Genomic DNA, 25,558 nt, shown 5'->3' on the forward strand with positions numbered 1-25,558 from the left:
GAGGTTTGGTGAGGTTGGGTGAGCAAACGCAGACCCTTTAAAGTAATACTGCGTGGTACCCATCGCATGGGTCCCAAATCTCCAGGTTCAAGGGCATCTTGCTACATCGAAAACATGCATGAGAAACCCAGAAGATGGTACACCGTGTGATGGGGAAAGGTTTCTAAAACGCACCTCATTTCTCATCTCCTTGTGCTCGGGTTCACCATTCCAGCCACTTTACTAGCAATCTCCCTACTTGGAGCATCAGCACCTTTAACCTCCTGTTCCGTACAGGTTGCAATTTGTCCTGAGGATGAACGGGAAGACTTGGAACCAATGAGAGACTAGCTCTTGGTGTAGGGACAGGCACAGGTCACTCTATTTTCCCATCAGGAAGAAGAATTAACCACAGGCTCAGCCTGCCCCCCGGAACCAGAACAGGGCCTGAAGCCATCCTGCGCTTTGGCGGCCAGCTCCCTAAAAAGCGAGTTGTAAAATGGAGCTTCAGGGCACTGCAATTCACAAACCTGCAGAGTTATAAATGATAACTCTCGTCCACAAATATATTGAGGGAAGGCAAAGAAGAGGATTTGAAATCAAGGCAGAATTGCAGGAAACAGATTTCAGGAGGTAGATTCGAATCGCCTTTAAAGCACATGAAAAGCGGCAAAACGTTGACAATGATGCCCTTGGCCAAAAAGGGCGTATGCGTTTTTTCCTGAATATATTCAGGAAAAAACGCATACGCCCTTTTTGGCCAACCAAGCAACCTGGAAAGGCAAATCAGCGCTACAAAGAAGACTCGCTTCCCATCGGTTAAAAGGGCCATGCTGAAAAAAGTGTCAAAACCAGAAATGCAGGACAGGCCATGGAGAAATGGGAGCCTTGCTACACTGATGGGCGGGATGTAAATTGCCAACAGCCACTCTGGAGAAGACTACGGTGTGTCCTGAAATATCTAAAAAACACAGCTTAGAGAGCATAGGGCACTTCCACTCATGGGGGTATACATTGGGAAAATTAAAAATCAGCAAGACACAAGCACCCCAAAGTTTAGGGCTGCTCTCTTGACAAGGACCTCCACTTCATTCCACCTTCAATATCCCAGGAAAGAGAAAAATGGATAAAGAAGTTGTGGTCCTTATATACAATGGAATATCACTCAGCCATGAAATCAATGTCATAAGGCTAGTAGCAGCATGATGAGTGGATTTAGGTACGACGATTCTAAGTGAAATAAGTCACACAGAAAAGGACACTTCTCATAATGTATCACTTATAGAGGGAATGTAAAAACCGTTACACTTGAACTGAATTACAAAACAGAACAGAGTCACACATGCAGAAAACACACTATGGCTGCTTAACGGGAAAGGTGAGGTGGGGTGATACATAAAACAAGGGTTTCAAATTAGCTCAGATACCGTTCCATAAACCCAATATGTAATAGACAAGACCTACTCCTTGCTCAGAGAACTGGACTCAACACGCCCTATTCACCGCACAAGAATATATCTGACTAGTAATAATCTTAAAACCTATGTATTGATATCTCTCTGTCAGTGTGTCAAGTGGGTGTAAAGTGGCATAAACACAGCAGTGAAAAGCAGCTAAACCCCATTATAAAAATAAATTACTTCGAAAAACCCATGAAACAAAGACAGTGAAAGAGAGCGAAATTCTTACACAAGGCGTTCAGGGGCTGTGATGCAACCTGGATTGACCATATCTAGACCCACAGCTGGATGAGACATAAGGGTGGACACTCTTGGGGCTGAGAGGTTTGGTGAGGTTGGGTGAGCAAACGCAGACCCATTAAAGTAATACTGCATGGAACCCATCGCATGGGTCCCAAATCTCCAGGTTCAAGGGCATCTTGCTACATCGAAAACATGCATGAGAAACCCAGAAGATGGTACACCGTGTGATGGGGAAAGGTTTCTAAAACGCACCTCATTTCTCATCTCCTTGTGCTCGGGTTCGCCATTCCAGCCACTTTACTAGCAATCTCCCTACTTGGAGCATCAGCACCTTTAACCTCCTTTTCCGTACAGGTTGCAATTTGTCCTGAGGATGAACGGGAAGACTTGGAACCAATGAGAGACTAGCGCCTGGTGTAGGGACAGGCACAGGTCACTCTATTTTCCCATCAGGAAGAAGAATTAACCACAGGCTCAGCCTGCCCCCCAGAACCAAAACAGGGCCTGATGCCATCCTGCGCTTTTGCGGCCAGCTCCCTAAAAAGCGAGTTGTAAAATGGAGCTTCAGGGCACTGAAATTCACAAACCTGCAGAGTTATAAATGATAACTCTCGTCCACAAATATATTGAGGGAAGGCAAAGAAGAGGATTTGAAATCAAGGCAGAATTGCAGGAAACAGATTTCAGGAGGTAGATTCGAATCGCCTTTAAAGCACATGAAAAGCGGCAAAACGTTGACAATGATGCCCTTGGCCAAAAAGGGTGTATGCGTTTTTTCCTGAATATATTCAGGAAAAAACGCATACGCCCTTTTTGGCCAACCAAGCAACCTGGAAAGGCAAATCAGCGCTACAAAGAAGTCTCGCTTCCCATCGGTTAAAAGGGCCATGCTGAAAAAAGTGTCAAAACCAGAAATACAGGAAAGGCCATGGAGAAATGCGAGCCGTGCTACACTGATGGGTGGGATGTAAATTGCCAACAGCCACTCTGGAGAAGTGTACGGTGAGTCCTGAAACGTCTAAAAAGCAAAGCTTAGAGAGCATAGGGCACTTCCACTCATGGGGGTATACATTGGGAAAATTAAAAATCAGCAAGACACAAGCACCCCAAAGTTTAGGGCTGCTCTCTTGACAAGGACCTCCACTTCATTCCACCTTCAATATCCCAGGAAAGAGAAAAATGGATAAAGAAGTTGTGGTCCTTATATACAATGGAATATCACTCAGCCATGAAATCAATGTCATAAGGCTAGTAGCAGCATGATGAGTGGATTTAGGTACGACGATTCTAAGTGAAATAAGTCACACAGAAAAGGACACTTCTCATAATGTATCACTTATAGAGGGAATGTAAAAACCGTTACACTTGAACTGAATTACAAAACAGAACAGAGTCACACATGCAGAAAACACACTATGGCTGCTTAACGGGAAAGGTGAGGTGGGGTGATACATAAAACAAGGGTTTCAAATTAGCTCAGATACCGTTCCATAAACCCAATATGTAATAGACAAGACCTACTCCTTGCTCAGAGAACTGGACTCAACACGCCCTATTCACCGCACAAGAATATATCTGACTAGTAATAATCTTAAAACCTATGTATTGATATCTCTCTGTCAGTGTGTCAAGTGGGTGTAAAGTGGCATAAACACAGCAGTGAAAAGCAGCTAAACCCCATTATAAAAATAAATTACTTCGAAAAACCCATGAAACAAAGACAGTGAAAGAGAGCGAAATTCTTACACAATGCGTTCAGGGGCTGTGATGCAACCTGGATTGACCATATCTAGACCCACAGCTGGATGAGACATAAGGGTGGACACTCTTGTGGCTGAGAGGTTTGGTGAGGTTGGGTGAGCAAACGCAGACCCTTTAAAGTAATACTGCGTGGTACCCATCGCATGGGTACCAAATCTCCAGGTTCAAGGGCATCTTGCTACATCGAAAACATGCATGAGAAACCCAGAAGATGGTACACCGTGTGATGGGGAAAGGTTTCTAAAACGCACCTCATTTCTCATCTCCTTGTGCTCGGGTTCACCATTCCAGCCACTTTACTAGCAATCTCCCTACTTGGAGCATCAGCACCTTTAACCTCCTGTTCCGTACAGGTTGCAATTTGTCCTGAGGATGAACGGGAAGACTTGGAACCAATGAGAGACTAGCTCTTGGTGTAGGGACAGGCACAGGTCACTCTATTTTCCCATCAGGAAGAAGAATTAACCACAGGCTCAGCCTGCCCCCCGGAACCAGAACACGGCCTGAAGCCATCCTGCGCTTTGGCGGCCAGCTCCCTAAAAAGCGAGTTGTAAAATGGAGGTTCAGGGCACTGCAATTCACAAACCTGCAGAGTTATAAATGATAACTCTCGTCCACAAATATATTGAGGGAAGGCAAAGAAGAGGATTTGAAATCAAGGCAGAATTGCAGGAAACAGATTTCAGGAGGTAGATTCGAATCGCCTTTAAAGCACATGAAAAGCGGCAAAACGTTGACAATGATGCCCTTGGCCAAAAAGGGCGTATGCGTTTTTTCCTGAATATATTCAGGAAAAAACGCATACGCCCTTTTTGGCCAACCAAGCAACCTGGAAAGGCAAATCAGCGCTACAAAGAAGACTCGCTTCCCATCGGTTAAAAGGGCCATGCTGAAAAAAGTGTCAAAACCAGAAATGCAGGACAGGCCATGGAGAAATGGGAGCCTTGCTACACTGATGGGCGGGATGTAAATTGCCAACAGCCACTCTGGAGAAGACTACGGTGTGTCCTGAAATATCTAAAAAACACAGCTTAGAGAGCATAGGGCACTTCCACTCATGGGGGTATACATTGGGAAAATTAAAAATCAGCAAGACACAAGCACCCCAAAGTTTAGGGCTGCTCTCTTGACAAGGACCTCCACTTCATTCCACCTTCAATATCCCAGGAAAGAGAAAAATGGATAAAGAAGTTGTGGTCCTTATATACAATGGAATATCACTCAGCCATGAAATCAATGTCATAAGGCTAGTAGCAGCATGATGAGTGGATTTAGGTACGACGATTCTAAGTGAAATAAGTCACACAGAAAAGGACACTTCTCATAATGTATCACTTATAGAGGGAATGTAAAAACCGTTACACTTGAACTGAATTACAAAACAGAACAGAGTCACACATGCAGAAAACACACTATGGCTGCTTAACGGGAAAGGTGAGGTGGGGTGATACATAAAACAAGGGTTTCAAATTAGCTCAGATACCGTTCCATAAACCCAATATGTAATAGACAAGACCTACTCCTTGCTCAGAGAACTGGACTCAACACGCCCTATTCACCGCACAAGAATATATCTGACTAGTAATAATCTTAAAACCTATGTATTGATATCTCTCTGTCAGTGTGTCAAGTGGGTGTAAAGTGGCATAAACACAGCAGTGAAAAGCAGCTAAACCCCATTATAAAAATAAATTACTTCGAAAAACCCATGAAACAAAGACAGTGAAAGAGAGCGAAATTCTTACACAAGGCGTTCAGGGGCTGTGATGCAACCTGGATTGACCATATCTAGACCCACAGCTGGATGAGACATAAGGGTGGACACTCTTGGGGCTGAGAGGTTTGGTGAGGTTGGGTGAGCAAACGCAGACCCATTAAAGTAATACTGCATGGAACCCATCGCATGGGTCCCAAATCTCCAGGTTCAAGGGCATCTTGCTACATCGAAAACATGCATGAGAAACCCAGAAGATGGTACACCGTGTGATGGGGAAAGGTTTCTAAAACGCACCTCATTTCTCATCTCCTTGTGCTCGGGTTCGCCATTCCAGCCACTTTACTAGCAATCTCCCTACTTGGAGCATCAGCACCTTTAACCTCCTTTTCCGTACAGGTTGCAATTTGTCCTGAGGATGAACGGGAAGACTTGGAACCAATGAGAGACTAGCGCCTGGTGTAGGGACAGGCACAGGTCACTCTATTTTCCCATCAGGAAGAAGAATTAACCACAGGCTCAGCCTGCCCCCCAGAACCAAAACAGGGCCTGATGCCATCCTGCGCTTTTGCGGCCAGCTCCCTAAAAAGCGAGTTGTAAAATGGAGCTTCAGGGCACTGAAATTCACAAACCTGCAGAGTTATAAATGATAACTCTCGTCCACAAATATATTGAGGGAAGGCAAAGAAGAGGATTTGAAATCAAGGCAGAATTGCAGGAAACAGATTTCAGGAGGTAGATTCGAATCGCCTTTAAAGCACATGAAAAGCGGCAAAACGTTGACAATGATGCCCTTGGCCAAAAAGGGCGTATGCGTTTTTTCCTGAATATATTCAGGAAAAAACGCATACGCCCTTTTTGGCCAACCAAGCAACCTGGAAAGGCAAATCAGCGCTACAAAGAAGTCTCGCTTCCCATCGGTTAAAAGGGCCATGCTGAAAAAAGTGTCAAAACCAGAAATACAGGAAAGGCCATGGAGAAATGCGAGCCGTGCTACACTGATGGGTGGGATGTAAATTGCCAACAGCCACTCTGGAGAAGTGTACGGTGAGTCCTGAAACGTCTAAAAAGCAAAGCTTAGAGAGCATAGGGCACTTCCACTCATGGGGGTATACATTGGGAAAATTAAAAATCAGCAAGACACAAGCACCCCAAAGTTTAGGGCTGCTCTCTTGACAAGGACCTCCACTTCATTCCACCTTCAATATCCCAGGAAAGAGAAAAATGGATAAAGAAGTTGTGGTCCTTATATACAATGGAATATCACTCAGCCATGAAATCAATGTCATAAGGCTAGTAGCAGCATGATGAGTGGATTTAGGTACGACGATTCTAAGTGAAATAAGTCACACAGAAAAGGACACTTCTCATAATGTATCACTTATAGAGGGAATGTAAAAACCGTTACACTTGAACTGAATTACAAAACAGAACAGAGTCACACATGCAGAAAACACACTATGGCTGCTTAACGGGAAAGGTGAGGTGGGGTGATACATAAAACAAGGGTTTCAAATTAGCTCAGATACCGTTCCATAAACCCAATATGTAATAGACAAGACCTACTCCTTGCTCAGAGAACTGGACTCAACACGCCCTATTCACCGCACAAGAATATATCTGACTAGTAATAATCTTAAAACCTATGTATTGATATCTCTCTGTCAGTGTGTCAAGTGGGTGTAAAGTGGCATAAACACAGCAGTGAAAAGCAGCTAAACCCCATTATAAAAATAAATTACTTCGAAAAACCCATGAAACAAAGACAGTGAAAGAGAGCGAAATTCTTACACAATGCGTTCAGGGGCTGTGATGCAACCTGGATTGACCATATCTAGACCCACAGCTGGATGAGACATAAGGGTGGACACTCTTGTGGCTGAGAGGTTTGGTGAGGTTGGGTGAGCAAACGCAGACCCTTTAAAGTAATACTGCGTGGTACCCATCGCATGGGTCCCAAATCTCCAGGTTCAAGGGCATCTTGCTACATCGAAAACATGCATGAGAAACCCAGAAGATGGTACACCGTGTGATGGGGAAAGGTTTCTAAAACGCACCTCATTTCTCATCTCCTTGTGCTCGGGTTCACCATTCCAGCCACTTTACTAGCAATCTCCCTACTTGGAGCATCAGCACCTTTAACCTCCTGTTCCGTACAGGTTGCAATTTGTCCTGAGGATGAACGGGAAGACTTGGAACCAATGAGAGACTAGCTCTTGGTGTAGGGACAGGCACAGGTCACTCTATTTTCCCATCAGGAAGAAGAATTAACCACAGGCTCAGCCTGCCCCCCGGAACCAGAACACGGCCTGAAGCCATCCTGCGCTTTGGCGGCCAGCTCCCTAAAAAGCGAGTTGTAAAATGGAGGTTCAGGGCACTGCAATTCACAAACCTGCAGAGTTATAAATGATAACTCTCGTCCACAAATATATTGAGGGAAGGCAAAGAAGAGGATTTGAAATCAAGGCAGAATTGCAGGAAACAGATTTCAGGAGGTAGATTCGAATCGCCTTTAAAGCACATGAAAAGCGGCAAAACGTTGACAATGATGCCCTTGGCCAAAAAGGGCGTATGCGTTTTTTCCTGAATATATTCAGGAAAAAACGCATACGCCCTTTTTGGCCAACCAAGCAACCTGGAAAGGCAAATCAGCGCTACAAAGAAGACTCGCTTCCCATCGGTTAAAAGGGCCATGCTGAAAAAAGTGTCAAAACCAGAAATGCAGGACAGGCCATGGAGAAATGGGAGCCTTGCTACACTGATGGGCGGGATGTAAATTGCCAACAGCCACTCTGGAGAAGACTACGGTGTGTCCTGAAATATCTAAAAAACACAGCTTAGAGAGCATAGGGCACTTCCACTCATGGGGGTATAAATTGGGAAAATGAAAAATCAGCAAGACACAAGTACCCCAAAGTTTAGGGCTGCTCTGTTGACAAGGACCTCCACTTTATTCCACCTTCAATATCCCAGGAAAGAGAAAAATGGATAAAGGAGTTGTGGTCCTTATGTACAATGGAATATCACTCAGCCATGAAATCAATGTCATAAGGCTAGTAGCAGCATGATGAGTGGATTTAGGTACGACGATTCTAAGTGAAATAAGTCACACAGAAAAGGACACTTCTCATAAGGTATCACTGATAGAGGGAATGTAAAAACCGTTAAGCTTGAACTGAATTACAAAACAGAACGGAGTCACACATGCAGAAAACACACTATGGCTGCTTAACGGGAAAGGTGAGGTGGGGTGATACATAAAACAAGGGTTTCAAATTAGCTCAGATACCGTTCCATAAACCCAATATGTAATAGACAAGACCTACTCCTTGCTCAGAGAACTGGACTCAACACGCCCTATTCACCGCACAAGAATATATCTGACTAGTAATAATCTTAAAACCTATGTATTGATATCTCTCTCTTAGTGTGTCAAGTGGGTGTAAAGCGGAATAAACACAGCAATGAAAAGCAGCTAAACCCCATTATAAAAATAAATTACTTTGAAAAACCCATGAAACAAAGACAGTGAAAGAGAGAGAAATTCTTACACAAGGCGTTCAGGGGCTGTGATGCAACCTGGATTGACCATATCTAGACCCACAGCTGGATGAGACATAAGGGTGGACACTCTTGGGGCTGAGAGGTTTGGTGAGGTTGGGTGAGCAAACGCAGACCCATTAAAGTAATACTGCATGGAACCCATCGCATGGGTCCCAAATCTCCAGGTTCAAGGGCATCTTGCTACATCGAAAACATGCATGAGAAACACAGAAGATGGTACACCGTGTGATGGGGAAAGGTTTCTAAAACGCACCTCATTTCTCATCTCCTTGTGCTCGGGTTCGCCATTCCAGCCACTTTACTAGCAATCTCCCTACTTGGAGCATCAGCACCTTTAACCTCCTGTTCCGTACAGGTTGCAATTTGTCCTGCGGATGAACGGGAAGATGGGGAACCAAAGAGAGACTAGCTCTTGGTGTTGGGACAGGCACAGGTCACTCTATTTTCCCATCAGGAAGAAGAATTAACCACAGGCTCAGCCTGCCCCCCGGAACCAGAACAGGGCCTGAAGCCATCCTGCGCTTTGGCGGCCAGCTCCCTAAAAAGCGAGTTGTAAAATGGAGCTTCAGGGCACTGCAATTCACAAACCTGCAGAGTTATAAATGATAACTCTCGTCCACAAATATATTGAGGGAAGGCAAAGAAGAGGATTTGAAATCAAGGCAGAATTGCAGGAAACAGATTTCAGGAGGTAGATTCGAATCGCCTTTAAAGCACATGAAAAGCGGCAAAACGTTGACAATGATGCCCTTGGCCAAAAAGGGCGTATGCGTTTTTTCCTGAATATATTCAGGAAAAAACGCATACGCCCTTTTTGGCCAACCAAGCAACCTGGAAAGGCAAATCAGCGCTACAAAGAAGTCTCGCTTCCCATCGGTTAAAAGGGCCATGCTGAAAAAAGTGTCAAAACCAGAAATACAGGAAAGGCCATGGAGAAATGCGAGCCGTGCTACACTGATGGGCGGGATGTAAATTGCCAACAGCCACTCTGGAGAAGTGTACGGTGAGTCCTGAAACGTCTAAAAAGCAAAGCTTAGAGAGCATAGGGCACTTCCACTCATGGGGGTATACATTGGGAAAATTAAAAATCAGCAAGACACAAGCACCCCAAAGTTTAGGGCTGCTCTCTTGACAAGGACCTCCACTTCATTCCACCTTCAATATCCCAGGAAAGAGAAAAATGGATAAAGAAGTTGTGGTCCTTATATACAATGGAATATCACTCAGCCATGAAATCAATGTCATAAGGCTAGTAGCAGCATGATGAGTGGATTTAGGTACGACGATTCTAAGTGAAATAAGTCACACAGAAAAGGACACTTCTCATAATGTATCACTTATAGAGGGAATGTAAAAACCGTTACACTTGAACTGAATTACAAAACAGAACAGAGTCACACATGCAGAAAACACACTATGGCTGCTTAACGGGAAAGGTGAGGTGGGGTGATACATAAAACAAGGGTTTCAAATTAGCTCAGATACCGTTCCATAAACCCAATATGTAATAGACAAGACCTACTCCTTGCTCAGAGAACTGGACTCAACACGCCCTATTCACCGCACAAGAATATATCTGACTAGTAATAATCTTAAAACCTATGTATTGATATCTCTCTGTCAGTGTGTCAAGTGGGTGTAAAGTGGCATAAACACAGCAGTGAAAAGCAGCTAAACCCCATTATAAAAATAAATTACTTCGAAAAACCCATGAAACAAAGACAGTGAAAGAGAGCGAAATTCTTACACAATGCGTTCAGGGGCTGTGATGCAACCTGGATTGACCATATCTAGACCCACAGCTGGATGAGACATAAGGGTGGACACTCTTGTGGCTGAGAGGTTTGGTGAGGTTGGGTGAGCAAACGCAGACCCTTTAAAGTAATACTGCGTGGTACCCATCGCATGGGTCCCAAATCTCCAGGTTCAAGGGCATCTTGCTACATCGAAAACATGCATGAGAAACCCAGAAGATGGTACACCGTGTGATGGGGAAAGGTTTCTAAAACGCACCTCATTTCTCATCTCCTTGTGCTCGGGTTCACCATTCCAGCCACTTTACTAGCAATCTCCCTACTTGGAGCATCAGCACCTTTAACCTCCTGTTCCGTACAGGTTGCAATTTGTCCTGAGGTTGAACGGGAAGACTTGGAACCAATGAGAGACTAGCTCTTGGTGTCGGGACAGGCACAGGTCACTCTATTTTCCCATCAGGAAGAAGAATTAACCACAGGCTCAGCCTGCCCCCCGGAACCAGAACAGGGCCTGAAGCCATCCTGCGCTTTGGTGGCCAGCTCCCTAAAAAGCGAGTTGTAAAATGGAGCTTCAGGGCACTGCAATTCACAAACCTGCAGAGTTATAAATGATAACTCTCGTCCACAAATATATTGAGGGAAGGCAAAGAAGAGGATTTGAAATCAAGGCAGAATTGCAGGAAACAGATTTCAGGAGGTAGATTCGAATCGCCTTTAAAGCACATGAAAAGCGGCAAAACGTTGACAATGATGCCCTTGGCCAAAAAGGGCGTATGCGTTTTTTCCTGAATATATTCAGGAAAAAACGCATACGCCCTTTTTGGCCAACCAAGCAACCTGGAAAGGCAAATCAGCGCTACAAAGAAGACTCGCTTCCCATCGGTTAAAAGGGCCATGCTGAAAAAAGTGTCAAAACCAGAAATGCAGGACAGGCCATGGAGAAATGGGAGCCTTGCTACACTGATGGGCGGGATGTAAATTGCCAACAGCCACTCTGGAGAAGACTACGGTGTGTCCTGAAATATCTAAAAAACACAGCTTAGAGAGCATAGGGCACTTCCACTCATGGGGGTATAAATTGGGAAAATGAAAAATCAGCAAGACACAAGTACCCCAAAGTTTAGGGCTGCTCTGTTGACAAGGACCTCCACTTTATTCCACCTTCAATATCCCAGGAAAGAGAAAAATGGATAAAGGAGTTGTGGTCCTTATGTACAATGGAATATCACTCAGCCATGAAATCAATGTCATAAGGCTAGTAGCAGCATGATGAGTGGATTTAGGTACGACGATTCTAAGTGAAATAAGTCACACAGAAAAGGACACTTCTCATAAGGTATCACTGATAGAGGGAATGTAAAAACCGTTACACTTGAACTGAATTACAAAACAGAACGGAGTCACACATGCAGAAAACACACTATGGCTGCTTAACGGGAAAGGTGAGGTGGGGTGATACATAAAACAAGGGTTTCAAATTAGCTCAGATACCGTTCCATAAACCCAATATGTAATAGACAAGACCTACTCCTTGCTCAGAGAACTGGACTCAACACGCCCTATTCACCGCACAAGAATATATCTGACTAGTAATAATCTTAAAACCTATGTATTGATATCTCTCTGTCAGTGTGTCAAGTGGGTGTAAAGTGGCATAAACACAGCAGTGAAAAGCAGCTAAACCCCATTATAAAAATAAATTACTTCGAAAAACCCATGAAACAAAGACAGTGAAAGAGAGCGAAATTCTTACACAATGCGTTCAGGGGCTGTGATGCAACCTGGATTGACCATATCTAGACCCACAGCTGGATGAGACATAAGGGTGGACACTCTTGTGGCTGAGAGGTTTGGTGAGGTTGGGTGAGCAAACGCAGACCCTTTAAAGTAATACTGCGTGGTACCCATCGCATGGGTCCCAAATCTCCAGGTTCAAGGGCATCTTGCTACATCGAAAACATGCATGAGAAACCCAGAAGATGGTACACCGTGTGATGGGGAAAGGTTTCTAAAACGCACCTCATTTCTCATCTCCTTGTGCTCGGGTTCACCATTCCAGCCACTTTACTAGCAATCTCCCTACTTGGAGCATCAGCACCTTTAACCTCCTGTTCCGTACAGGTTGCAATTTGTCCTGAGGATGAACGGGAAGACTTGGAACCAATGAGAGACTAGCTCTTGGTGTCGGGACAGGCACAGGTCACTCTATTTTCCCATCAGGAAGAAGAATTAACCACAGGCTCAGCCTGCCCCCCGGAACCAGAACAGGGCCTGAAGCCATCCTGCGCTTTGGCGGCCAGCTCCCTAAAAAGCGAGTTGTAAAATGGAGCTTCAGGGCACTGCAATTCACAAACCTGCAGAGTTATAAATGATAACTCTCGTCCACAAATATATTGAGGGAAGGCAAAGAAGAGGATTTGAAATCAAGGCAGAATTGCAGGAAACAGATTTCAGGAGGTAGATTCGAATCGCCTTTAAAGCACATGAAAAGCGGCAAAACGTTGACAATGATGCCCTTGGCCAAAAAGGGCGTATGCGTTTTTTCCTGAATATATTCAGGAAAAAACGCATACGCCCTTTTTGGCCAACCAAGCAACCTGGAAAGGCAAATCAGTGCTACAAAGAAGTCTCGCTTCCCATCGGTTAAAAGGGCCATGCTGAAAAAAGTGTCAAAACCAGAAATACAGGAAAGGCCATGGAGAAATGCGAGCCGTGCTACACTGATGGGCGGGATGTAAATTGCCAACAGCCACTCTGGAGAAGTGTACGGTGAGTCCTGAAACGTCTAAAAAGCAAAGCTTAGAGAGCATAGGGCACTTCCACTCATGGGGGTATACATTGGGAAAATTAAAAATCAGCAAGACACAAGCACCCCAAAGTTTAGGGCTGCTCTCTTGACAAGGACCTCCACTTCATTCCACCTTCAATATCCCAGGAAAGAGAAAAATGGATAAAGAAGTTGTGGTCCTTATATACAATGGAATATCACTCAGCCATGAAATCAATGTCATAAGGCTAGTAGCAGCATGATGAGTGGATTTAGGTACGACGATTCTAAGTGAAATAAGTCACACAGAAAAGGACACTTCTCATAATGTATCACTTATAGAGGGAATGTAAAAACCGTTACACTTGAACTGAATTACAAAACAGAACAGAGTCACACATGCAGAAAACACACTATGGCTGCTTAACGGGAAAGGTGAGGTGGGGTGATACATAAAACAAGGGTTTCAAATTAGCTCAGATACCGTTCCATAAACCCAATATGTAATAGACAAGACCTACTCCTTGCTCAGAGAACTGGACTCAACACGCCCTATTCACCGCACAAGAATATATCTGACTAGTAATAATCTTAAAACCTATGTATTGATATCTCTCTGTCAGTGTGTCAAGTGGGTGTAAAGTGGCATAAACACAGCAGTGAAAAGTAGCTAAACCCCATTATAAAAATAAATTACTTCGAAAAACCCATGAAACAAAGACAGTGAAAGAGAGCGAAATTCTTACACAATGCGTTCAGGGGCTGTGATGCAACCTGGATTGACCATATCTAGACCCACAGCTGGATGAGACATAAGGGTGGACACTCTTGTGGCTGAGAGGTTTGGTGAGGTTGGGTGAGCAAACGCAGACCCTTTAAAGTAATACTGCGTGGTACCCATCGCATGGGTCCCAAATCTCCAGGTTCAAGGGCATCTTGCTACATCGAAAACATGCATGAGAAACCCAGAAGATGGTACACCGTGTGATGGGGAAAGGTTTCTAAAACGCACCTCATTTCTCATCTCCTTGTGCTCGGGTTCACCATTCCAGCCACTTTACTAGCAATCTCCCTACTTGGAGCATCAGCACCTTTAACCTCCTGTTCCGTACAGGTTGCAATTTGTCCTGAGGTTGAACGGGAAGACTTGGAACCAATGAGAGACTAGCTCTTGGTGTCGGGACAGGCACAGGTCACTCTATTTTCCCATCAGGAAGAAGAATTAACCACAGGCTCAGCCTGCCCCCCGGAACCAGAACAGGGCCTGAAGCCATCCTGCGCTTTGGCGGCCAGCTCCCTAAAAAGCGAGTTGTAAAATGGAGCTTCAGGGCACTGCAATTCACAAACCTGCAGAGTTATAAATGATAACTCTCGTCCACAAATATATTGAGGGAAGGCAAAGAAGAGGATTTGAAATCAAGGCAGAATTGCAGGAAACAGATTTCAGGAGGTAGATTCGAATCGCCTTTAAAGCACATGAAAAGCGGCAAAACGTTGACAATGATGCCCTTGGCCAAAAAGGGCGTATGCGTTTTTTCCTGAATATATTCAGGAAAAAACGCATACGCCCTTTTTGGCCAACCAAGCAACCTGGAAAGGCAAATCAGCGCTACAAAGAAGACTCGCTTCCCATCGGTTAAAAGGGCCATGCTGAAAAAAGTGTCAAAACCAGAAATGCAGGACAGGCCATGGAGAAATGGGAGCCTTGCTACACTGATGGGCGGGATGTAAATTGCCAACAGCCACTCTGGAGATGACTACGGTGTGTCCTGAAATATCTAAAAAACACAGCTTAGAGAGCATAGGGCACTTCCACTCATGGGGGTATAAATTGGGAAAATGAAAAATCAGCAAGACACAAGTACCCCAAAGTTTAGGGCTGCTCTGTTGACAAGGACCTCCACTTTATTCCACCTTCAATATCCCAGGAAAGAGAAAAATGGATAAAGGAGTTTTGGTCCTTATGTACAATGGAATATCACTCAGCCATGAAATCAATGTCATAAGGCTAGTAGCAGCATGATGAGTGGATTTAGGTACGACGATTCTAAGTGAAATAAGTCACACAGAAAAGGACACTTCTCATAAGGTATCACTGATAGAGGGAATGTAAAAACCGTTACACTTGAACTGAATTACAAAACAGAACGGAGTCACACATGCAGAAAACACACTATGGCTGCTTAACGGGAAAGGTGAGGTGGGGTGATACATAAAACAAGGGTTTCAAATTAGCTCAGATACCGTTCCATAAACCCAATATGTAATAGACAAGACCTACTCCTTGCTCAGAGAACTGGACTCAACACGCCCTATTCACCGCACAAGAATATATCTGACTAGTAATAATCTTAAAACCTATGTATTGATATCTCTCTCTTAGTGTGTCAAGTGGGTGTAAAGCGGCATAAACACAGCAATGAAAAGCAGCTAAACCCCATTATAAAAATAAATTACTTTGAAAAACCCATGAAACAAAGACAGTGAAAGAGAGAGAAATTCTTACACAAGGCGTTCAGGGGCTGTGATGCAACCTGGATTGACCATATCTAGACCCACAGCTGGATGAGACATAAGGGTGGACACTCTTGGGGCTGAGAGGTTTGGTGAGGTTGGGTGAGCAAACGCAGACCCTTTAAAGTAATACTGCATGGAACCCATCGCATGGGTCCCAAATCTCCAGGTTCAAGGGCATCTTGCTACATCGAAAACATGCATGAGAAACCCAGAAGATGGTACACCGTGTGATGGGGAAAGGTTTCTAAAACGCACCTCATTTCTCATCTCCTTGTGCTCGGGTTCGCCATTCCAGCCACTTTACTAGCAATCTCCCTACTTGGAGCATCAGCACCTTTAACCTCCTGTTCCGTACAGGTTGCAATTTGTCCTGCGGATGAACGGGAAGATGGGGAACCAAAGAGAGACTAGCTCTTGGTGTTGGGACAGGCACAGGTCACTCTATTTTCCCATCAGGAAGAAGAATTAACCACAGGCTCAGCCTGCCCCCCGGAACCAGAACAGGGCCTGAAGCCATCCTGCGCTTTGGCGGCCAGCTCCCTAAAAAGCGAGTTGTAAAATGGAGCTTCAGGGCACTGCAATTCACAAACCTGCAGAGTTATAAATGATAACTCTCGTCCACAAATATATTGAGGGAAGGCAAAGAAGAGGATTTGAAATCAAGGCAGAATTGCAGGAAACAGATTTCAGGAGGTAGATTCGAATCGCCTTTAAAGCACATGAAAAGCGGCAAAACGTTGACAATGATGCCCTTGGCCAAAAAGGGCGTATGCGTTTTTTCCTGAATATATTCAGGAAAAAACGCATACGCCCTTTTTGGCCAACCAAGCAACCTGGAAAGGCAAATCAGCGCTACAAAGAAGTCTCGCTTCCCATCGGTTAAAAGGGCCATGCTGAAAAAAGTGTCAAAACCAGAAATACAGGAAAGGCCATGGAGAAATGCGAGCCGTGCTACACTGATGGGCGGGATGTAAATTGCCAACAGCCACTCTGGAGAAGTGTACGGTGAGTCCTGAAACGTCTAAAAAGCAAAGCTTAGAGAGCATAGGGCACTTCCACTCATGGGGGTATACATTGGGAAAATTAAAAATCAGCAAGACACAAGCACCCCAAAGTTTAGGGCTGCTCTCTTGACAAGGACCTCCACTTCATTCCACCTTCAATATCCCAGGAAAGAGAAAAATGGATAAAGAAGTTGTGGTCCTTATATACAATGGAATATCACTCAGCCATGAAATCAATGTCATAAGGCTAGTAGCAGCATGATGAGTGGATTTAGGTACGACGATTCTAAGTGAAATAAGTCACACAGAAAAGGACACTTCTCATAATGTATCACTTATAGAGGGAATGTAAAAACCGTTACACTTGAACTGAATTACAAAACAGAACAGAGTCACACATGCAGAAAACACACTATGGCTGCTTAACGGGAAAGGTGAGGTGGGGTGATACATAAAACAAGGGTTTCAAATTAGCTCAGATACCGTTCCATAAACCCAATATGTAATAGACAAGACCTACTCCTTGCTCAGAGAACTGGACTCAACACGCCCTATTCACCGCACAAGAATATATCTGACTAGTAATAATCTTAAAACCTATGTATTGATATCTCTCTGTCAGTGTGTCAAGTGGGTGTAAAGTGGCATAAACACAGCAGTGAAAAGCAGCTAAACCCCATTATAAAAATAAATTACTTCGAAAAACCCATGAAACAAAGACAGTGAAAGAGAGCGAAATTCTTACACAATGCGTTCAGGGGCTGTGATGCAACCTGGATTGACCATATCTAGACCCACAGCTGGATGAGACATAAGGGTGGACACTCTTGTGGCTGAGAGGTTTGGTGAGGTTGGGTGAGCAAACGCAGACCCTTTAAAGTAATACTGCGTGGTACCCATCGCATGGGTCCCAAATCTCCAGGTTCAAGGGCATCTTGCTACATCGAAAACATGCATGAGAAACCCAGAAGATGGTACACCGTGTGATGGGGAAAGGTTTCTAAAACGCACCTCATTTCTCATCTCCTTGTGCTCGGGTTCACCATTCCAGCCACTTTACTAGCAATCTCCCTACTTGGAGCATCAGCACCTTTAACCTCCTGTTCCGTACAGGTTGCAATTTGTCCTGAGGATGAACGGGAAGACTTGGAACCAATGAGAGACTAGCTCTTGGTGTCGGGACAGGCACAGGTCACTCTATTTTCCCATCAGGAAGAAGAATTAACCACAGGCTCAGCCTGCCCCCCGGAACCAGAACAGGGCCTGAAGCCATCCTGCGCTTTGGCGGCCAGCTCCCTAAAAAGCGAGTTGTAAAATGGAGCTTCAGGGCACTGCAATTCACAAACCTGCAGAGTTATAAATGATAACTCTCGTCCACAAATATATTGAGGGAAGGCAAAGAAGAGGATTTGAAATCAAGGCAGAATTGCAGGAAACAGATTTCAGGAGGTAGATTCGAATCGCCTTTAAAGCACATGAAAAGCGGCAAAACGTTGACAATGATGCCCTTGGCCAAAAAGGGCGTATGCGTTTTTTCCTGAATATATTCAGGAAAAAACGCATACGCCCTTTTTGGCCAACCAAGCAACCTGGAAAGGCAAATCAGCGCTACAAAGAAGACTCGCTTCCCATCGGTTAAAAGGGCCATGCTGAAAAAAGTGTCAAAACCAGAAATGCAGGACAGGCCATGGAGAAATGGGAGCCTTGCTACACTGATGGGCGGGATGTAAATTGCCAACAGCCACTCTGGAGAAGACTACGGTGTGTCCTGAAATATCTAAAAAACACAGCTTAGAGAGCATAGGGCACTTCCACTCATGGGGGTATAAATTGGGAAAATGAAAAATCAGCAAGACACAAGTACCCCAAAGTTTAGGGCTGCTCTGTTGACAAGGACCTCCACTTTATTCCACCTTCAATATCCCAGGAAAGAGAAAAATGGATAAAGGAGTTGTGGTCCTTATGTACAATGGAATATCACTCAGCCATGAAATCAATGTCATAAGGCTAGTAGCAGCATGATGAGTGGATTTAGGTACGACGATTCTAAGTGAAATAAGTCACACAGAAAAGGACACTTCTCATAAGGTATCACTGATAGAGGGAATGTAAAAACCGTTACACTTGAACTGAATTACAAAACAGAACGGAGTCACACATGCAGAAAACACACTATGGCTGCTTAACGGGAAAGGTGAGGTGGGGTGATACATAAAACAAGGGTTTCAAATTAGCTCAGATACCGTTCCATAAACCCAATATGTAATAGACAAGACCTACTCCTTGCTCAGAGAACTGGACTCAACACGCCCTATTCACCGCACAAGAATATATCTGACTAGTAATAATCTTAAAACCTATGTATTGATATCTCTCTCTTAGTGTGTCAAGTGGGTGTAAAGCGGCATAAACACAGCAATGAAAAGCAGCTAAACCCCATTATAAAAATAAATTACTTTGAAAAACCCATGAAACAAAGACAGTGAAAGAGAGAGAAATTCTTACACAAGGCGTTCAGGGGCTGTGATGCAACCTGGATTGACCATATCTAGACCCACAGCTGGATGAGACATAAGGGTGGACACTCTTGGGGCTGAGAGGTTTGGTGAGGTTGGGTGAGCAAACGCAGACCCTTTAAAGTAATACTGCATGGAACCCATCGCATGGGTCCCAAATCTCCAGGTTCAAGGGCATCTTGCTACATCGAAAACATGCATGAGAAACCCAGAAGATGGTACACCGTGTGATGGGGAAAGGTTTCTAAAACGCACCTCATTTCTCATCTCCTTGTGCTCGGGTTCGCCATTCCAGCCACTTTACTAGCAATCTCCCTACTTGGAGCATCAGCACCTTTAACCTCCTGTTCCGTACAGGTTGCAATTTGTCCTGCGGATGAACGGGAAGATGGGGAACCAAAGAGAGACTAGCTCTTGGTGTTGGGACAGGCACAGGTCACTCTATTTTCCCATCAGGAAGAAGAATTAACCACAGGCTCAGCCTGCCCCCCGGAACCAGAACAGGGCCTGAAGCCATCCTGCGCTTTGGCGGCCAGCTCCCTAAAAAGCGAGTTGTAAAATGGAGCTTCAGGGCACTGCAATTCACAAACCTGCAGAGTTATAAATGATAACTCTCGTCCACAAATATATTGAGGGAAGGCAAAGAAGAGGATTTGAAATCAAGGCAGAATTGCAGGAAACAGATTTCAGGAGGTAGATTCGAATCGCCTTTAAAGCACATGAAAAGCGGCAAAACGTTGACAATGATGCCCTTGGCCAAAAAGGGCGTATGCGTTTATTCAGGAAAAAACGCATACGCCCTTTTTGGCCAACCAAGCAACCTGGAAAGGCAAATCAGCGCTACAAAGAAGTCTCGCTTCCCATCGGTTAAAAGGGCCATGCTGAAAAAAGTGTCAAAACCAGAAATACAGGAAAGGCCATGGAGAAATGCGAGCCGTGCTACACTGATGGGCGGGATGTAAATTGCCAACAGCCACTCTGGAGAAGTGTACGGTGAGTCCTGAAACGTCTAAAAAGCAAAGCTTAGAGAGCATAGGGCACTTCCACTCATGGGGGTATACATTGGGAAAATTAAAAATCAGCAAGACACAAGCACCCCAAAGTTTAGGGCTGCTCTCTTGACAAGGACCTCCACTTCATTCCACCTTCAATATCCCAGGAAAGAGAAAAATGGATAAAGAAGTTGTGGTCCTTATATACAATGGAATATCACTCAGCCATGAAATCAATGTCATAAGGCTAGTAGCAGCATGATGAGTGGATTTAGGTACGACGATTCTAAGTGAAATAAGTCACACAGAAAAGGACACTTCTCATAATGTATCACTTATAGAGGGAATGTAAAAACCGTTACACTTGAACTGAATTACAAAACAGAACAGAGTCACACATGCAGAAAACACACTATGGCTGCTTAACGGGAAAGGTGAGGTGGGGTGATACATAAAACAAGGGTTTCAAATTAGCTCAGATACCGTTCCATAAACCCAATATGTAATAGACAAGACCTACTCCTTGCTCAGAGAACTGGACTCAACACGCCCTATTCACCGCACAAGAATATATCTGACTAGTAATAATCTTAAAACCTATGTATTGATATCTCTCTGTCAGTGTGTCAAGTGGGTGTAAAGTGGCATAAACACAGCAGTGAAAAGCAGCTAAACCCCATTATAAAAATAAATTACTTCGAGAGTGCGCGGAGGTGAGTCGGTGTGTTGTGGACTCGTGGTGCTGGCTGCCGCTGTTGAGGCGGCCGGGAACGGGCGGTGGGGAGCGGGCGGAGCTGGCCCTGCCTCTGCCTGGCCGGCGCCGCAGTCGGCGCGGGCCGCGCCCGCCGCCGTAAACTGCCCTGAGCGCCTGCTCAGGCCGAGGGAGAAGTCGGGGCCTGCACCTGGAGGGAGCCTGCCGCGCTGGCCCCGAGGAGGGGGCGTTGCCATGGCGACAGCCTCTCCCGCTGCTGACGGGGGGCGGGGGCGGCCCTGGGAAGGAGGGCTGGTCTCCTGGCCCCCTGCTCCTCCCCTTACAATCCCCTGGACTTGGATGGGCCCGAGTTGGGGGCAACACCCCGGGGTGGGTGATGCGGCGAGGCCCCCCCATATTGGGCCCTGGTAATGCATGCGGGGTGAGGGTCGCGGCGCGCAGTTTGTGCAGCCTGGGGTGCTGGCCCATGTGCTCACCCTGGATGCATGGTCTACTGAGAAACGTTTTGGCGGAGAGGGAGAGGGGCAGGGCTTTGAAAGACAGGCTGGGTGAGGTGATTAAGCATGCTGACTTCCTACCTGGGATTACTTAGGAGGAGGAAGAGAGCTTTGACCAAAGAGGATTGAAAACTAGCAAGGAGATGGTAGAGAGAACATTCCCTTTACCCGCTCCCCAACACACACACAGACACACAAGCTTAGCAGTTTACTTCTTTTTGTAAATCTGTAGCGGTGGTCGTAGTTACGGTGGAAGGATTGAATAAGGGGCCTAACTTGGCTAGCTTTCTGTTTGCTTTTCCTGCAAATGCTCCAGCAACAGGTGTTTTCTTAAAACAAAAAGGCATGAACTTGGATTGGGGCTTGATTGCGAGTTCTTGCAAAATATAACTGCTCCTTGTTGACTTGGAAGATGCTGAACGTGGCTTCTCATTGGGTGTTTGGATTCTGTCCTTAGGGCTGGATTTTGCAAACTGATAGTACCCATCATTCCCTCTGCCCTAGGTCTCTGGCCACTTCTCTGGTGTTAGTTCTTGTCAGACATTTTATCAGTCTCCCAGGCGAAGGGCAAAAAACCAGGAATCCCATTGGCTAAAGACCGTACACTATTTGAACGATAGTAGGTTGTGATTGGCTGAATGATTTTTGATTGTAGAGTTTCTATCAGAAATTGGCTTCATCAAATTCTGCTTTATTCTGACTTTATCATACACAGCATGCCTTGTTTTGGTGGGTTCATGCCTGGAGCTTAAGTATATTATACCTGAATCCCCTAGCATTTGAAAGCCAATTTATAAACAGGGACTTGGAGTGTGACTCCACTAATGTGTGTGTCTGTGATCTTGGTTAGAAACCCACTTGGCTGCCTTTCGTGGAGGGGGGTTGGGGGAAGTAGCTGCCGGGAAGTGATTGATAAGGTTTCCTTTATGGATTCTGTGGTGCTTCACTGGAGCTCAGAGCACTTTGGCAACTTAAGCACTCCAAATTAAAAGCTCATTAACAATTCCTGCCCAAAGATCCTGTAAATAATCGGCTAGCTAGGTCACAAAGCTTGGCTGAGAGCTCTCCTTGCAACTTGAAATTTCCAAATAAAAGTGCTTTTATTCCCTTAAAAAAAAAAAAAAAAAAAAAAAAAAAAAAAAAAAAAAAAAAAAAAAAAAAAAAAAAAAAAAAAAAAAAAAAAATAAATTACTTCGAAAAACCCATGAAACAAAGACAGTGAAAGAGAGCGAAATTCTTACACAATGCGTTCAGGGGCTGTGATGCAACCTGGATTGACCATATCTAGACCCACAGCTGGATGAGACATAAGGGTGGACACTCTTGTGGCTGAGAGGTTTGGTGAGGTTGGGTGAGCAAACGCAGACCCTTTAAAGTAATACTGCGTGGTACCCATCGCATGGGTCCCAAATCTCCAGGTTCAAGGGCATCTTGCTACATCGAAAACATGCATGAGAAACCCAGAAGATGGTACACCGTGTGATGGGGAAAGGTTTCTAAAACGCACCTCATTTCTCATCTCCTTGTGCTCGGGTTCACCATTCCAGCCACTTTACTAGCAATCTCCCTACTTGGAGCATCAGCACCTTTAACCTCCTGTTCCGTACAGGTTGCAATTTGTCCTGAGGATGAACGGGAAGACTTGGAACCAATGAGAGACTAGCTCTTGGTGTCGGGACAGGCACAGGTCACTCTATTTTCCCATCAGGAAGAAGAATTAACCACAGGCTCAGCCTGCCCCCCGGAACCAGAACAGGGCCTGAAGCCATCCTGCGCTTTGGCGGCCAGCTCCCTAAAAAGCGAGTTGTAAAATGGAGCTTCAGGGCACTGCAATTCACAAACCTGCAGAGTTATAAATGATAACTCTCGTCCACAAATATATTGAGGGAAGGCAAAGAAGAGGATTTGAAATCAAGGCAGAATTGCAGGAAACAGATTTCAGGAGGTAGATTCGAATCGCCTTTAAAGCACATGAAAAGCGGCAAAACGTTGACAATGATGCCCTTGGCCAAAAAGGGCGTATGCGTTTTTTCCTGAATATATTCAGGAAAAAACGCATACGCCCTTTTTGGCCAACCAAGCAACCTGGAAAGGCAAATCAGCGCTACAAAGAAGTCTCGCTTCCCATCGGTTAAAAGGGCCATGCTGAAAAAAGTGTCAAAACCAGAAATACAGGAAAGGCCATGGAGAAATGCGAGCCGTGCTACACTGATGGGCGGGATGTAAATTGCCAACAGCCACTCTGGAGAAGTGTACGGTGAGTCCTGAAACGTCTAAAAAGCAAAGCTTAGAGAGCATAGGGCACTTCCACTCATGGGGGTATACATTGGGAAAATTAAAAATCAGCAAGACACAAGCACCCCAAAGTTTAGGGCTGCTCTCTTGACAAGGACCTCCACTTCATTCCACCTTCAATATCCCAGGAAAGAGAAAAATGGATAAAGAAGTTGTGGTCCTTATATACAATGGAATATCACTCAGCCATGAAATCAATGTCATAAGGCTAGTAGCAGCATGATGAGTGGATTTAGGTACGACGATTCTAAGTGAAATAAGTCACACAGAAAAGGACACTTCTCATAATGTATCACTTATAGAGGGAATGTAAAAACCGTTACACTTGAACTGAATTACAAAACAGAACAGAGTCACACATGCAGAAAACACACTATGGCTGCTTAACGGGAAAGGTGAGGTGGGGTGATACATAAAACAAGGGTTTCAAATTAGCTCAGATACCGTTCCATAAACCCAATATGTAATAGACAAGACCTACTCCTTGCTCAGAGAACTGGACTCAACACGCCCTATTCACCGCACAAGAATATATCTGACTAGTAATAATCTTAAAACCTATGTATTGATATCTCTCTGTCAGTGTGTCAAGTGGGTGTAAAGTGGCATAAACACAGCAGTGAAAAGCAGCTAAACCCCATTATAAAAATAAATTACTTCGAAAAACCCATGAAACAAAGACAGTGAAAGAGAGCGAAATTCTTACACAATGCGTTCAGGGGCTGTGATGCAACCTGGATTGACCATATCTAGACCCACAGCTGGATGAGACATAAGGGTGGACACTCTTGTGGCTGAGAGGTTTGGTGAGGTTGGGTGAGCAAACGCAGACCCTTTAAAGTAATACTGCGTGGTACCCATCGCATGGGTCCCAAATCTCCAGGTTCAAGGGCATCTTGCTACATCGAAAACATGCATGAGAAACCCAGAAGATGGTACACCGTGTGATGGGGAAAGGTTTCTAAAACGCACCTCATTTCTCATCTCCTTGTGCTCGGGTTCACCATTCCAGCCACTTTACTAGCAATCTCCCTACTTGGAGCATCAGCACCTTTAACCTCCTGTTCCGTACAGGTTGCAATTTGTCCTGAGGATGAACGGGAAGACTTGGAACCAATGAGAGACTAGCTCTTGGTGTCGGGACAGGCACAGGTCACTCTATTTTCCCATCAGGAAGAAGAATTAACCACAGGCTCAGCCTGCCCCCCGGAACCAGAACAGGGCCTGAAGCCATCCTGCGCTTTGGCGGCCAGCTCCCTAAAAAGCGAGTTGTAAAATGGAGCTTCAGGGCACTGCAATTCACAAACCTGCAGAGTTATAAATGATAACTCTCGTCCACAAATATATTGAGGGAAGGCAAAGAAGAGGATTTGAAATCAAGGCAGAATTGCAGGAAACAGATTTCAGGAGGTAGATTCGAATCGCCTTTAAAGCACATGAAAAGCGGCAAAACGTTGACAATGATGCCCTTGGCCAAAAAGGGCGTATGCGTTTTTTCCTGAATATATTCAGGAAAAAACGCATACGCCCTTTTTGGCCAACCAAGCAACCTGGAAAGGCAAATCAGCGCTACAAAGAAGACTCGCTTCCCATCGGTTAAAAGGGCCATGCTGAAAAAAGTGTCAAAACCAGAAATGCAGGACAGGCCATGGAGAAATGGGAGCCTTGCTACACTGATGGGCGGGATGTAAATTGCCAACAGCCACTCTGGAGAAGACTACGGTGTGTCCTGAAATATCTAAAAAACACAGCTTAGAGAGCATAGGGCACTTCCACTCATGGG

The sequence above is a fragment of the Balaenoptera ricei genome, chromosome 4 (assembly GCF_028023285.1).
Source record: "Balaenoptera ricei isolate mBalRic1 chromosome 4, mBalRic1.hap2, whole genome shotgun sequence".
Classification (NCBI taxonomy): domain Eukaryota; kingdom Metazoa; phylum Chordata; class Mammalia; order Artiodactyla; family Balaenopteridae; genus Balaenoptera; species Balaenoptera ricei.